The 17,025-nt window shown below is 33.8% G+C and overlaps 1 protein-coding gene across 3 annotated transcripts in view; it reads right to left on the bottom strand.

The window, feature by feature from the left end:
• ADAM29 (ADAM metallopeptidase domain 29) overlaps positions 1-17,025 on the bottom strand; it is a 116,170-nt gene that overhangs the window by 85,407 nt on the left and 13,738 nt on the right. For 2 of the 3 annotated variants that reach the window (XR_009616045.2, XM_060653744.2), the window contains exon 2: positions 13,047-13,152. The exons of the other annotated variant lie outside the window; for it this stretch is intronic. The gene's annotated coding sequence lies outside the window, so the exon portion shown is untranslated. The remainder of the gene's footprint in view (positions 1-13,046; positions 13,153-17,025) is intronic. 3 annotated transcript variants of the gene reach the window in all.

Raw genomic sequence — 17,025 nt, 5'->3', positions numbered from 1 at the left:
TTCAGTTGTAATGTCTTCTCTTTTATTTATGATTTTATTTGAGTCTTCTCTTTTTTTCTGTTAGTCTTGCTAAAGGGTCATCAATTTGGTTTATGTTTGAAAAAAAAATAACAGTTCCTCGTTCCGGTAATCTTTTCTATCACCCTCCTACTTCATTTATTTCCACTCTGTTATTTGTTATTTCCTTAGTTCTGCTGACTTTAGACTTAGTTTGTTCTTCTTTCTCTAGTTCCTTGTGGTTTTTTAGATTATTTGAGATTTATTTGAGATTTATTTATTTAATGTATATATTTGATGCTACACACTTCCCTCTTAGAACTCCTTTGTTGCATCCCATTTTAGTATGTTATGTTTCTGTTTTCGTGTCTTAGGATTTTTAAATTTCCCTACTAACTTCATCCTTGACCCATTGTTTATTCAGGAATATGTTGTCTAATCTCCATGTATTTGTAAATTTTTCAATTTTCCTCTTGCCTATTTCTAATTTCATACCGTTGTGGTCAGAAAAGATATTTGGTATGACTTCAATCTTAAATTTGTTAAGACTTGTGGCCTAACGTACAACCTACCTTGGAGTATGTTTTGTGTCTACTTCAGAAGAATATGTATTCTGCTGCTACTGGATGAAATATTCTGTGTGTCTGTTAGGTTAATCTAGTCTAACACATAGTCAAGTCCACTATTTCCTTGTTGATTCTCTGTCTGAATCATCTATCCATTATCAAAAGTTAAGTATTATAGTCCCCTATTATGTATTGTTGTGTATTTCTCCCTTCAAATCTTTTTTATTTTTTATTTTTTTTTAACGTTTTATTTATTTTTGAGACAGGGAGAGACAGAGCATGAACACGGGAGGGTCAGAGAGAGGGAGACACAGAATCCGAAATAGGCTTCAGGCTCTGAGCTGTCAGCACAGAGCTCGACGCGGGGCTCGAACGCACGGACCGCGAGATCATAACCTGAGCCGAAGTCGGCCGCTTAACCGACTGAGCCACCCAGGTGCCCCACCCTTCAAATCTTTTAATATATCCTTTATTTGTTTAGCTTCTCAGATGTTGGATGTATACATATTTGTAATTGTTAGAATTGACACTTTTATCATTATGTAATAACCTTCTCTGTCTCTTATTACAGTTTGACTTAAATTCTATTTTGTCTGGATAAGTATAGCCACCTCTGCTCTCTTTTTGTTTGCATTTTCACTGAATATTTTTCGCATCTTTTCACTTTAGTCTATGTGTGTCCTTAAAGCTTAAGTGAGTCTCTTGTAGGTAGCTATAATTGGATCTTGCTTTTTATTTTTTTAACCATTCAATCACTCTGTGTATTTTGATTGGGGAATTTAGTCCATTTACTTTTAAAATAATTATTAATAGGTGTGGATTTACTGCTATCATTTTGTTAATTGCTTTCTGGCTGGTTTGTAGTATTATTTTTTCCTTTCTTCCTCTCTTCCTTGATTTCTTTATGATTAGATGATTTTTTTCATGTATGCTTTGATACAGTTCTCTTTATCTTTTGTGTATGTATAGAGCTTTTTATTTTAAAGTATTAGGATGCTTACATAAAACATCTTATAACAGCCTATTTTAAGCTGGTAACAACTTAATTGCCTACAAAACTCTACATTTTTATTTTCTTCCTCATTAATGTTTTTGATATCACAATTTATATCTTTTTATATTATGTCTCTATTAACAAATTTTGTAGCTATTGTAATTTCATGCTTTTGTCTTTTAAACTTTTTATAAATTATAAGTGATTTCCACACGTCTATTCCAATGTTAGTGTTTTCTAAATTTAACTATATATTCACCTAATATTCTTAATTAACATCCTTTTAGTTTCAGCTTAAAGAACTCCCTTTACTCCATTTGTTGTAAAGCTGGCATATTGGTAATGAACTCCTTCAGCTTGTTTTGGGGAAAGTATCTAGCTTTCTTTCAATTCTGAAGGACAACTTTGCTGGGTAAAATATTCTTTTGGCATTCCCCACCCCCACCCCCAGCATTTTGAGTATAGCATCCCATTGCCTCTCACTTGCTAGGTTTTTGCTGAAAAATCCACTGGTACTCATCTTATGGGGTTCCTTTGTACATAGCAAGCCACTTTTTTTCTTGCTACTTTTAAGATTGTCTTTAACTTTTGACAATTTAATTATAGTCTGTGTTTCTACAAGTCTCTAGATTCTCCTTTTTGATATTGTTTGGTCTTCCTGCATTTGGATGTCTGTACAGTTTGGGGAAGTTTTTAGCCATTATTTCTTTGCATAAGCTTTCTGCACCCTTTCCCTCTCTCTTCTCTTCCTGTTAAACCTGTAAAGCATGTATTATGTCCCATAAGTCCCTTAAGCTGTCATCGCTATTTTTCATTCTTCTTTTCTTTTTGATTTTCTGATTGTATGACTTCTATTCTCTTATCTTTAAATTCACTGGTCTTTTCTTCCATTTGACCTAGTTAGCTGTGGGACACTTCTACTCAATTTTTCACTTCAGTAATTATATTCTTCAACTCTATGATCTCTGGTACTTTTTAATATTCTCTGTCTCTTGGTGAAATTCTCATTTGACTTATATACTGCTCTCCTTATCTCAGTGATCATCGGTATGTTATTTATTATGTTTATATGTATGTTATTTTGAACTCTCTTTTGGGTAAAGCACTCATCTCTGCTTCTTTATGGTCAGTTTCTGAAGATTTATTTTGTTCTTTTGTTTGGAACATGTTTCCCTGATTCTTGATTTTCCTTGACACTCTCTGCATTGGTTTTTACCCGTTACATAAAATAGCCACCTCTCCCAGCCTTGACAGAGTGGCTTCTGTAGGAGATGAACCTCGTCAATCAGCCAGCCTACGCTCTCGGTTGTCTCTCCAACCTTTGTGTTTGTCCAAGATGCTGTGTCTGTTCTTTGCGGCTCTCGGTAGATTAGGGAGTGCTAATACCTGTTACTGTCCCAAAGGTTTGGGAAATATCCACATACCTGTTTGCGTTCCTGTACAGCAACTAATTGCCTGCCTTTAGCTCTCTGATACAAACTAATTGGGATCCTGACCTTTAGTCAGCAGCTGAGAAATTCTTGATGTTAGCTATGCAGCCTAACCCTATCAGGGAGAAATCAAGGGCTGTGTGGCTTTGCTTCCTCATTCTATGCTGAGCCAGAGGCCATAGTTACTGGGAATGCTTGTGCACCCATACAGACTGCCTCTTTAATATGCCAAGTTCCATCAGCTACCAGAGCTAGGGGATTGAGGAACCAGTTTCTTGTTTGACAGCCCCAACATTTGGGGTGCTAGGTGTGTAAAAAGCTTCTGCTAGGGAGCAGCTGGAAACTTGGTTTGGATGCCCACCAGCTCTTTCATGTTCCTAGAAGGATCCCAGTAAGCTCTCACATGTAGGCTTATTGGAAGCCAGAGCTTCAGGCAACAGATGAAAAAGTATGCACCATGTCTCTTCCAGAGAGAAACTGGGAGATGGGTGTTTTTATCTCCCTCCTCTTCTCTGAGCTCAGTGTTTATCTGCAGGAAGTACACATACTCCCATTTAAACACTGCTTTTTTGTTTGCTAGAGTCCCACAGGTACTGAATTCAAGACCTGTCGGTGGTGGGAGCTAGCTGATTTGGGAGCCTGTCCTTTGGATGGCAGCCATTAAAGTTGGGGTGCTGGTTGTGTGGACATCCTTTTGGGGAGAAGCTGGTGACTTTGTTTTATTGTTGGAAGAAGCTGGAGAGAGATTATAGGCGAAGTGCTTATTAGCGTTTTCATGCTCCCAGGAAGATTCCAGTCAGCACCCAAATAGGTAAAGGCTAATTAGAAGGCAGATCCTTAGGCAGAAGCTATGAAAGTAGACAGATTCCTTCCACAGAGAAAGGGGTGATGAGTGGTTTTGCCTGTTCTTTCTACACTAAGAACAGGTTATAGATGTGAGAATTGTTTGCACACCATTCAAAAACTTCTTCTTTGGATAGTTTGGTCCTATGGGAATTGTGAATGCTGAGCCTTATCACAGCTATCACAGGTAGGTAATGGAGGCCCATCCATTCCTTCAAAGCCTTAGAAATTGGAATATAAATGTGTGATCCAAACCCCTCACTACAAAGAAAAAAATTGGAAGTTGATATTCCCTTCCAACTGTAAGGCATTGTGCTGGGATCAGGTTTAGAGTGTATCTCAACCTTTCTTACCCATTTCAATGTGGGTGTTTTCTCAGTTACCCAATATGTTAGAATGATTCCACTAGTTTCCAGATTTCTATCAAACAGAATTGATTCATGTGCGGCTGCATATTTAGCATCAGTCAGGAGGAGGAGGGAAAGTCAGGAACCTCTTATCCATCATCTTGACTCTATTTATTGACTCTGATAATGAATATACAAATCTGCACATATGATAAAATTGATAGAATTAAATACATCTACACACATGAATGAGTACAAATAAAACTGAAGAAATCTGAATAAAATCATGGATTATATCAGCATCAATATTTTGTTTGTGCCATTGTTCTATAGTTTTTGTAAGAAGTTACTGTTTCTGGAAACTAGGTAAAGGGTAAATGTGATCTTTTTGTATTTTTTTAATAATTATATATTTACCTACAATATTTTAATAAATATTGTAGTTAAAAATATATATAATCATATTTTCTTTATCCATTCATCCATGGATGGGCACTTTAAGTTGTTTCCATATATTAACTATTGTAAATAATGCTGCAATGAACATGAAAGTGAATATTTCTTATCAAGATAGTGATTTTGTTTTCTTCAGATAAATACCCAATAGTGGAATTACTGGATCATATTGTCATTCTATTTTTAATTTTTTGAGAAAATTTCATACTGTTTTCCATAGTGGTTGCATCAGTTTACATTCTCACCAACAACATACAAGGGGTCCCTTTTCTCTCCACATCATTGCCAGTGCTTTTTATTTCTCATCTTTTGGATAATAGCCATTCTAACAGGTTATGAGGTAATAATATCTCACTGTTGTTTTTATTTGTATTTCCCTTATGATTACTGATGTTGGACACCTTGTCAAGTACCTGTTAGTTATCTGTATGTCTTCTTTGGAAAGGCATGCATTCAGTTCCTCTACCCATTTTTTAATTGAACTACTTGGATATTTACATATTGAGCTGCGTGAGTTCTTCATATATTTTGCATATTAACCCCTTATCAGATACATGATTTGTAAATATTTTATACCATTCAGTAGGTAATCTTTTCATTTCGTTGGTTTCTTTTGCTGTTTACTGTAATATAGTCCCATTTGTTTATTCTTCTTTTGCTGGTTTTGCTTTTAGTGTCAACCCCCCCCCCCACACACACACCCCAAAATCACTGCCAAAACCAATGTGTAGGATCTTACCCTCTTATTTCTTCTAGGAGTTTTATGGTTTAAGGTCTTAGAGTCAAGTGTTTAATCTTTAAGTCTTTAATCTTTAAGAATTCAGTCCAATTTGAGTTGATTTTAGTGTTTGGTATAAGACAGGATATGGTCCAGTTTCACTCCTTTGCAGCTGCCTGCCCAGTTTCTCCAGCACTGTTTATTAAATAGACTATCCTTTCACCAGTGTATTCTTGGGACCCTTGTCACAAATTAACTTCGCATCTATGCTTGGGCTTATTTCTGGTCTCTCTATTCTGTTCCACTGATTTATGTGTCTGTTTTTATGACAATAGCATAAACTTTTGAATACTAAGGCTTTGTAATACAGTTTGAAATCAGGAACGTAATACCTCCAGCTATGGTTTTTCTTAAGACTGTTTTCACTATTTGGGGTCTTCGTGTTTCTATACAAATTTTAGGATTGTTTTCCATACCTGTAAAAAATGCCATTGGAATTCTGCTTGGGATTGCAGTGAATCTATAGGTTGGTTTGGGTAGTATGGACATTCTGATGATATTAATTCTTCCAATCCATGAGCATGATATCTCTTTTTTTATTTGTGTCCTCTTCAATTTCTTTCATTATTGTGTTCTGGTTTTTAGAGCATAAGTGTCTCACCGTCTTAATTAAATTTATTCCTGGGTATTTTATACCTTGTGATAAAATTACAAATGGGATTGTTAATTTCTTTTTCTGATAGTTCATTGATAGTGTATAGAAATGCAACTGATTTTTATATCTTGACTTTCTATCTTGCAATGTTACTGAATTCATTTATTCTAACAGTTTTTTGATGGAGTCTTTAGGCTTTTCTATATATAAAATCAGGTTATTTGTAAAAAGTGACAGTTTTACATCCTCCTCTCTCAGTTGGATTCATTTTATGTCTTTTTTATGCCTAATTGCTTCTAATATTATGTTGAATAAAAGCGGCAAAATGGACATATCTGTCTTGTTCCTGATTTTAGAGGAAAAGTGTTCAGTTTTTCACCAAGTTTGATGCTCGCTATGGGCTTGTTATATATGGTCTTTATTATGTTGAGGTATTTTTCCTCTATACCCAGTTTGTTGAGTTTTTATAATGAATGAATGTTAAACTTTTTCACATTCCTTTTCTTCATCTAAGTTAATTGTATGATTTTTATCCTTCATTTTTTTAATGTGGTGTATAATATTGATTGATTTGTGTGTGTTGAACCATCCTTGCATCATAAGAATTAAGTCCACTTGATCATGGTGTATGATTCTTCCAATGTATTGTTGAATTTAGTTTATTAATATTTTGTTGAAGACTTTTGCATCTATGTTCATCAGGGATTTTGGCCTGTAGTTTTGTTTTGTTTTGGTTTGGTTTCTTGTAGTGTCCTTATCTAGTTTTGGTTTCACGGTAATGCTGGACTTGTAAAACGATCTGGGATATGTTCCCTTTTGCCCTATTTTTTGGAAGAGTGTGAGAAGGATTGATATTAACTCTTTAAATGTTTGGCGGAATTCATCAGTGAAATGATCTGTTTCTGCACTGTTGTTTGTTGGGAGGTTTTTGATTACTGATTCAATCTCCTTACTACTATTGGTATATGCTGATTTTCTGTTTCTTCATGATTCAGGCTTGGGAGAGTGCATGTTTCTAAGAATGTATCCATTTCTTCTAGGTTGTCCAACTTGTTAGTGCATAATTGTTTATAGTAGTCCCTTATGATCTTTTGTATTTCTGTGGTATCAGTTGTAACATTTCCTGTTTCATTTCTGACTTTATTTACGCTCTTTTTCTTAGTGAGCCTACTAAAGGCTTCTCGATCTTATCTTTAATAATTCCAACTCTTATTCTTTGCTGTCTTTTTCAATCTTTAAGTCTGCTATATATGTCTGCTCTATCTTTAGGTCTGTTATCTTTAGGTCGTTTTATATTTTTAGGTGGATGCGTAAATATTTACAAATATCATGTCCTCCCGGATTGAGGAAAAGTTTTTCTGTAGGCTAAGTTGTCTTGTTGACTTATGACTAGAGGGCAAAGTAGGCATCAGTCTGAAGCGTTATTCCTAAATTCTAATACCAGCACTTATACATACTAGATGTGTAGGTAAATGATCATACATTTGGTTTCTTTTTTTGTAAAATAAGAGTGAAATAAAATAGTAATGTCTATGCCCTACTAAGGTTTTGATGGTTACATGGGATATCCCAGCTTAAATATTTAGGGCAATGCCTTCCATACCCTATGTATTTAATAAATGATAGTTATTATTATTTTTAAAGACAACAAATGGTTTCTTTAATTTTCAGTTTATTCTTTTTAACAACAAAATATATTTTCTTCTACACCGAACAGGAAACAATTTTCTAAATAAATGGGTTTGGAGGGAAGCTGAGTGTTTAGAGTGTTTGAAACAGTGTTTCTTTGTGTGATCCCATATCTTTAGAAACATGTGTATGGTAACTTTGCTTTCATTTGTCTCCCAGCAAGCAAGAAAAACAGAAAACACACAAATTTCTAGAATTTCTAGATTTTTTTCTAAGTCTTTCAAAGTAATTTTTGTCATCAATTTTAATCTAACATTTTATCTTCTGTCTGATTCACTTCTGTTTTTCGGGAACACAAGCCTTTGCATAAGAAACTAGATAACCACTTCCTTTTTCCTTTGAAATGGATACCTTTTCTGGCTCCTTAATTTTGGCAGTAGTATAAGAGGTATGAAAACACTTTCAGATTTAATAATGTAAAACAAATTCTGTCAGAGAACATTTGTATTGAATAGTTTAAAAAAGAAAACTGCATAAAGTCACTTCCTTGTAAGGTGTTTTCTTTCTTCCTATCTTTAACAGAAGAGCCATTTCATTAATTCTATATTTAGTAGCATTGGAGGCATAAATATATGAAAGGCGCAAGATTGCCATGATATTTTAATCATTTTTTTAATATCAACTTTTTTTTAGGCAAGGTTTAGATTTACAGAAAAATTGCAAATATGGTGCAGAGAGTTCCCATATACTCCCATGCCCATTTTTTCCCTATAACATCTTGCATTATATGGTATATTTACATGGTTAATGAACCAATAATGACAGGTTATTAAGCAAAGTCTATGCTTTTTTCAGACTTCAGCATTTTTATCTAATGTCTATTTTTAGTTCCAAGATTCTATCCAGGATTCCACATTACAATAAACCCCCATGCCTTCTTAGGGTCTTTTGTCTGTGGGACTTTTTTTCTAAGTTTATTTATTTGTTTTGAGAAAGAGAGAGTGGGGGAGGGACAGAGAGAGAGGGAGAGAGAAAATCCAAAGCAGGCTTTGCACTGACAGCTCAGAACTGGAACTGACTAACTGTGAGATCATGACCTGAGCTAAAGTCAGACACTTAAGCAACGGAGTCACCCAGGGGCCCCGGTGGGATTGTTTTTGATGACAAAAACTTTCGTGTATTTCTGGTCAGGTGTTTTGTAGAATATCCCTGAATTAAGGCTTATCTGATTCTTTTCATGATTAGACCGAGAGTATGCATTTTTGTGAGGACAGCCATGAAAATAGCATACCATTTCATCATATCATGTAAAGGGTACCTACTATTAACATGACTTATTACAATTGATGTTGACTTTGATCAACTGTCTTGATAGCATTTGTCCAATTTCTTCACTGTAAAGTTACTCCTTCCCCTTTTTTATACTGTACTCTTTGGCAGTATGTCCCTTTGCACGGCCCACATCTAAGACATGGGGAACAATGCACTTGCCACAAATTCCTACCACCCACTAGTCTTCTTATTGTCTTTTTCCTGCCTTCTCCAGAATCTCATTTAAACGAAGTCAAATACTATGTAAACTTTTCAGACTGACTTCATTCACTTAGCAGTACGTACTTAAGGTTCATCCATGTCTTTTCATTGCTTAATAGTTTTTGCTTGTTTGTTTTAATTACTGAATGATATCCCTTATAGTGATATAACACAGTTTGTTTATTCATTTACATATTGAAGGTCATTTCTAGTTTTTGGTGATTAAGAATAAATCTGTTTGCCACATTCATGTGATGGTAATTATACCGACAAATTTTCAGATTGTTTGCATAAACACTCAGGAGTATGATTGCTGGATTTTATGGCAAAATTATATTTAGCTTTGTAAGAAACTTACAAAATACCCTTCAAAGTGTTTGTGCCATTGTCCTTTACCAGTAATTAATGAGAGTTCCTCTTGCTCTGCATTCTTACCAGCAACTGATAGTGTCAGTTTTTGGATTTTACCTTTGTTTGTTTGTTTGTTTGTTTACTTTTTGAGAGACAGAAAGAGTGAGAGAGTATGGGAGGGACATAGAAACAGGAAGAGAGAGAATCACAAGCAGGATCCATACTGTCAGCACAGAGCCTGATACAAGGCTTGGATTCACAAACCATGAGATCATGACCTAGCTGAAATCAAGAGTCGGATGCTTAACAGACTGAGCCACCCAGGTGCCCCTGGATTTTACCCATTCTTAGATGTATGTAACAGTATTTTTTTTTGTTTTCATCTGCAACTTCCTTTTTTTTTTTTTTTAATTTTTTTCAATGTTTATTTATTTTTGAGACAATGTGAGAGACAGAGTGCAGAGGGGCAGAAAGGGGGAGACACAGAATCTGAAGGGGGCTCCAGGCCCCGAGCTGTCAGCACAGAGCCCGATGTGGGGCTGGAACTCACAAACCCTGAGATCATGACCCGAGCCAAAGTCAGACGCTTAACCGACTGAGCCACTCAGGCACCCCAATCTGCAACTTCCTAATGACAAGAGTTGTTGAGAATATTTTCCTCTGGTTGTTTGCTATTTGTATTTGCTTTGATGAGACTGTTCAAATATATTTTTTTCCCATTGAGGCTTTGACAGTGCAGAGCTTGCTTGAGATTCTCCCTCTTTATCTGCCCCTCCCCTGCTCGCACTTTCTCTGTCTCTCTGAAAATAAGGCCCTAGAATTCATCAAAATTACTCTTAAAATGTTCCTACCAGTTTATGGCTTAAGTAACTTCTGCTCCAAGTAAGCAGATCCTAGGTGTGACCCCCTATATTTGCCTGTGGAGTTCAGATGACAATTTGTTCTGTGACTACAACTCTCTGATGGCTCCCAAAAAAGTCACTGATTTCAGTTTGTTTATCTTTTTTTAATCTTTTTTCTTGTTGAAAAATCGTGTGTGACAACTTTTAGGTTCTTAATATGCTAGAAACAAAGCCACAAGTCTGCCATGATATTTTTAGAACTTAAGCTGCTTATGATCTGATCTGTAGGGACATTTCAACTAATTAGCTACCACTGTTAACAGACTTAAATGGAAACATTGTGTTTTATTTACATTGTGTTTATTAATATTCCCTGGTGACAGTTACATTTCAGTTCTTTATTTAAAGTTTATATATGGTTTGAATTTGTCTTCACATTTTGAAATATTTAAGGAATTTGATACTTACATTCACTTCTACCAAATCAAGGTCCTAAAGGTTAGAAAGAAGAATCATGGGTTAATGTATTAGTTGAACAATTAATAGAGTGATCCCATTTGGGTCTCATATTCAAATTAATTGTTACCATAACTGCTTGAGTCTGGCTATCTAGTGGATTTATTTATTTCTATTTTTATTGTATATTTAGAACTCCATGTGAAAATTAAAATCCTTTTATTGAAACCTTCCTTTGACTCTTGTAGCTTAGAAGCTCTTTTAAAATTTGACCACAGGGGAGCATGCACACAAGCACACACATAGGAATTATTTCCATATATATCCACTATAACAGTTAATAACATGCCTTCAATGTGTGGAACCTTTATTAACAAACCTTTATTAAATGTTCAATACATATAAAATATCCCAAAAAAATATATTAGTATCACATAAGTTATAATATATGATATGGAATACTATTTCTTGCCAAATAACAGAATCATGCTATGTGCATATCCAAATTAGATGTAAATCTAATTTAAAAACTGTATTATATTTGGGGCGCCTGGGTGGCCCAGTCAGTGGGCATCTAATTTCAGCTCAGGTCATGAACTTGGTTTTGTGGTTTCAGGCCCCACATGGGGCTTTGTGCTGACAGCTCAGAGCCTGGAGTCTGCTTCAGATTCTGTGTCTCCTTCTCTCTCTGTCCCTCCCCTGCTCATGCTCTGTCTCTATCTCTCTCAAAAATAAATAAAGATTAAAAAGAATTTTTTTTAATTAAAAAGCACTGTATTATATTTAAGTATTTGCTTAGTTTATTTCAAAATTATAACTAAGGTTATTTTAGATATCACATATATATGTCTCTAATGATTACACTCATAAAATGAAGCACCAAATACTATGTAAATGTTATTTATACATGTACATTCAAAATCTCATTTTATCTCTGCTATTTGTAAAATTATCTGCAATTTTACATGCACTATGTAGAGAATTTACATTTTCTATTTTAAAATTAAATATAATTAGGAAAAATTAATAAATATCTCATATTATGTCTGGGTACAACTAATAAATTTTACATATTTTTTACGGAAAAAATATCATCCTGGGGCAAGCATTTTAGAGAGAAATATAAGCAATCAACTAATTTTAAAACATATAATTTTATTGTTACAAAAGACATTTTTTTTTTACATTTAATGCTTTCATTTTAGCATTTACCAATTCATTTTAGATCATGGATCCTACTTAAATACTATAACAGGGTAACATATTTCTTCAATTATTTTTTCAAAAACATATCCATTTACTATTTATTTGAAAACAACTTTAGACTTCAATATTCTAAAATACTCAAAACATCAGCAGGAAAATACAATACTAAAATTCTCACACTGTTTTCTTTATGGTTTGACTAGAAGTTGCTCCATCAAAAATGAATCACATTGTATATTTTTGGTTCGTAGAAATGACCGATGTACTTTACCATTTTATTTCTTAAAATTATTATTATTATTATTATTATTTTTATTTTTATTTAAATACAGAATACTTAAGCACTTTACAATGTGACTAATAAAACCAAAAGAACGATTTCAATTAACTAAGAGTATTATTCTCAAAATATGCAGAAAAGGTATTTATTTACCATATTGGATTAAAGATTTATAATAATCTTCCTTTTAACCTGAAGTATATAAATGATTTCATGCTCTAAAACTTACATAGAGAAAATACATTATTGTTAAAAAAATATCTTACATCAAGAAAAGTTTCATAAGAGGGGCACCTGGGTGGCTCAGTCAGTTAAATGTCTGACTTCAGCTCAGGTCATGATCTCACGGTTTGTGAGTTCCAACCCCACGTCAGGCTCTGTGCTGACAGCTTGGAGTCTGGAGCCTTCTTCTGATTTTGTGTCTCCCTTTCTCTCTGCCCCTCCCCCAGTCATGCTCTGTCTCTCTCTCTCAATAATAAATAAACATTTAAAAAAAATTTAAAAAAATGTTTTATACGATACAGAAAAAATATATATATTGTTTGCACAAGACTGGGTTAGATTCTACCAAAATTCTACCAGGTTGGAAAATGAAACTGGCTTGACTCCAGATATAAACAATGAATGTAAAACAGAGTACTTTCTAAGTAACTTCTGTGATTTAAATTGATAATTCATTGGAGGACTGGAGGAAAAAAAAATTTGGGGAAGAAAAATTTGGAAACTATTTCATAAAATGTTACCTCATGATTATCTTGATAACTTCTTTTCTTGAAAGTGTCTCAAGATAGGATCAAAGAGATATCTTAGGGAAGCGGTGGGAGGAGAGCTGAGGAGGGTTGCACCACTCTATGAGGAATAGATAAGAACATTTGGTATGAAATGAGATATGTATAGTATGTAAACAACACGTTTTAGGGTAAGCATTATGTGATTTTCTCTACAAACCCAGCATATTTGGGAAAAGGGAATAGGAACATATGGTGTGCATAAAGGAAAATATCTACTTCACTGGGCTGGCAGAGGTCCATGAGAAGGTCTTGTGAGAGCTATACTATAAAGGAATTGATTCCTATACAAATGGGTTTTACAAGAAGAGCGTTTAAGAGTGAAAATAATGCCATTATTCTGTGTTTTTGTTCAGAACATTAGCTACCTATACACATATCACAGTGCCATGAGACAAATCATCTTTTGTATATTGTACATCAATATCCTCTGCTTCTATGTTTCAGAAGGTCAGATACAGATGATCAGCTTTCAAAGACTGTTTCCTCTTCTTACTTTATAGAAACTATCTACTATCTTTTACCTTATCTTTTATCTTACTTCCTCAATTAGTACCTAAGATAAAAGATCTTTTATCTTACTTCCTTAATTAGTACCTTTTACCTACTATTTTGTCTCTTCTTTTTTATTGTTTCTTTTCTTATCTAGTTTATTCATTTTTCACTTTAAAAAAAAAAAACAAACAAATTTCCTTGAACTTCCATCCATTTTGGATGACATGTAATCATCATTTTTTTCAGAGCTAAACTGTAAAGTTATTTTCTTGTTTGTTTTGTATGAGTGTTATAGTTTTTATTTTTAAATATGCTACCGTTGCATATATAACAAGGGCTTTTAAATTTCTAAAAATTTTTTAAAACTTTTTTTTAAAGCAAATTATGGAAAATATGACATTACATTCCATATACTTTTATAAGCATCTCTGAAGAAGTATTTTCCTACATAGTCAAAATAACATTAGATGTAAAAAAATCAATTATTATTATTTTTAAACCATCTAATATCCAGTGCATATTCAAATTCCCACTTATCCTCAAAATGTTCTTTGTAACAAGCTTGTCGAAACAGAATCTAACAAAAGTACTCTTTGTAGAATGGTTTTAGAACCATACAAAAGTCTTTTTTTTATTACAAATCACTCTTCTAATAGTTTTTGGACTTACTGATAATCCTTTCTAAACCAATAATTTCATTACATCTGGCAAAATGGTAGTTGTTTGTTTTGTTTTTTTTTACTTTGTGTTCTTTCACACAAAAAAAATTAAAAAAAAAGAAAAAATAAAAGGAAAGAAAGAAAGAAAGAAAACTTTATGGGATAACAACAAGGCTTATAGAGATGTCAAAAGGAGAAAAGAGAGAGAAAGAGACAAAAAAAAAAAAACAAAAAAAGAAAAAAACAACCTTATCTGAAGAAATAATGATGGAAAAATTCCCTAGCCTGGAGAAGGAAACAGACATCCATCCAGAAAGCCCAGACTATTCTAAATAAGATGAACCTGAGGAGATCCACACCAAGGCACCTTATAATTAAAATGTCAAAAGTTAAAGACAGGGAGAGAATCTTAAACCAGTAAGGGAAAAATAATTTTTTATGAACAAGGGAAAGGTCATAAGGCTAATATCAGATTTTTCAGCAGAAACTTTACAAGCCAAAGGGAGTGGCACAATATATTCAAAATACTGAGGAAAAAAAAACCAAAAAACAAAAAACTTCCAGCCAAGAATACTCTACCTAGAAAAGTTATCATTCAGAATTGAAAGGAAGATAAAAGAAATTTTCAGACAAGAAAGTTAGAGGAGTTCATCACCATTAATGTTAAAGGAACTTCTTTAAGCTAAAAAAGAAAGGATGTTAACTAGTATCAAGAAAATATATGAAAGTATAAATCTCATTGGTAAAGGTAAATATATAGTAAAGGTAGTAAATTAATTACATATAAAGCTAATATAAAGGTTAAAAGATAAAAGTCGCAAAAATAACTATAACTACAATAATGAGTTAAGGCATCCACAAGATAAAAAATGCAAAATGTGACATCAAAAACCTAAAGTGTTGGAGAGAGTAAAAATGTAAAGCTTTAGAATTCATTCAAACTTAAATTGTTATCAATTTAAAATGGACTGTAGGGGCGCCTGGGTGGCGCAGTCGGTTAAGCGTCCGACTTCAGCCAGGTCACGATCTCGCGGCCCGTGAGTTCGAGCCCCGCGTCAGGCTCTGGGCTGATGGCTCGGAGCCTGGAGCCTGTTTCCGATTCTGTGTCTCCCTCTCTCTCTGCCCCTCCCCCATTCATGCTCTGTCTCTCTCTGTCCCAAAAATAAATAAAAAACGTTGAAAAAAAAAAATTAAAAAAAAAAAAAAATAAAAATAAAATGGACTGTAATAAATGTTGTACATAATCCTCATGATGATGACATAAAACCTATAGCAGTCACACAAAGATAAAATGAAAGGAATCTTAGCATACCACTAAAGAAGTCCATAAAACCACAAATGAAGAGAACAAGAAGAAAGAAACAGAGAGAAACTACAATACATTCAGAAAACAATGAACAAAAAGTAAGTGTATACCTATCAATAATTACTTTAAATGTATATGGACTAAATTCTGCAATCAAAAGACATAGTGCAGCTTAATGGCTGGAAAAAAAAAAAAGACCTGTCTATATCTATATGCTGTCTACAAAAATCTCACATCAGATTTAAGGACACACACAGACTGAAAGTGAAGGTATGGAAAAATATCTTCGATGCAAATGAAAACCAAAAGAATGCTGGGGTAGCTATACTTACATCAGACAAAATAGACTTTGAAACGAAACTGTAATAAGAGACAAAGAAGGATATTATATAATGATAAAGCTGTCAATCCAACAAGACGATATTACATTTGTATACATTTATGCATCCAACACAGAAGCACCTACATACATAAATGTTAACAGGACTAAAAAGAGAAAAAGACAGCAATACAATGGTAGTATGGGACTTTAATACTTCACTTATGTCAATGGAGAGGTAGTCCAGATAGATAATCAATAAGGAAATATCAGCCTCAAATAACATGTTGGACCAGATAGATGTAACAGATATTTACAAAACATTCCATCCCAAAGAACTGAATATACATTCTTCTCAAGTCAGCCTGGAACATTCTCCAGGATATATCACAGGTTAGGCCACAAAGCAAGTCTTAATAAATTTAAGAATCCTGAAATTATATTAAGTATCTTTTCTGACCACAGTGGTATGAAAGTAGAAATCAGTTCCAAAACAAACAAACAAAACTGTAAAATCTAAATATATGTCAAAATCAAGTCAAAAGGTAAATAAAAATACCCTAAGACAAATGAAAATGGAAATGAAACATACCAAAACTTATGGAATGCAGCAAAAGCAATTCTGAGAGTTACATTCATAGCAATAAATGCCTGCCTCAAGAAACTAGAAAAATCACAAACAACTTAACTTTACATCTAATGGAAGTAGGATAAGAACAAGTGAAATTCAAAGTTGGCAGAAGGAAGGGATTAACAAAGATTAGAGCATAAATATACAAAATAGAAACTAAAAAAATCGATTGAACTAAAAGTTGGGTCTTTTTAAATTTTATTTTAAATTCCAGTGTAGTTTACAGTGTTATCTTAGTTTCAGGCATACAGTATAGTGATTCAACAATTCCATACAACACCCAGCGTGCACCATGACAAGTGTAGTCCTCAATCCCCATTGCTTATTTCACCCATCCCTTCTTACCAACCTCCCCTCTGGTAGCCGTCAGTTTGTTCTCTATAGCTAAGAGTCCATTTCTTGGTTCTCTCTCTCTTTTTTCCTTTGCTCATTTGTTTGTTTATTCTTAGATTCCACATATGAGTAAAATCATATGGTATTTGTCTTTCTCTGACTGACTGACTTTGCTTAGCATTATACTCTCT

This window comes from Panthera onca, chromosome B1 (genome assembly GCF_046562875.1).
Source record: "Panthera onca isolate mPanOnc1 chromosome B1, mPanOnc1 haplotype 2, whole genome shotgun sequence".
Lineage (NCBI taxonomy): Eukaryota > Metazoa > Chordata > Mammalia > Carnivora > Felidae > Panthera > Panthera onca.
The sequence above is the reverse complement of the archived record's forward strand: the minus strand, read 5'-3'. Positions and strand labels throughout refer to the sequence as shown.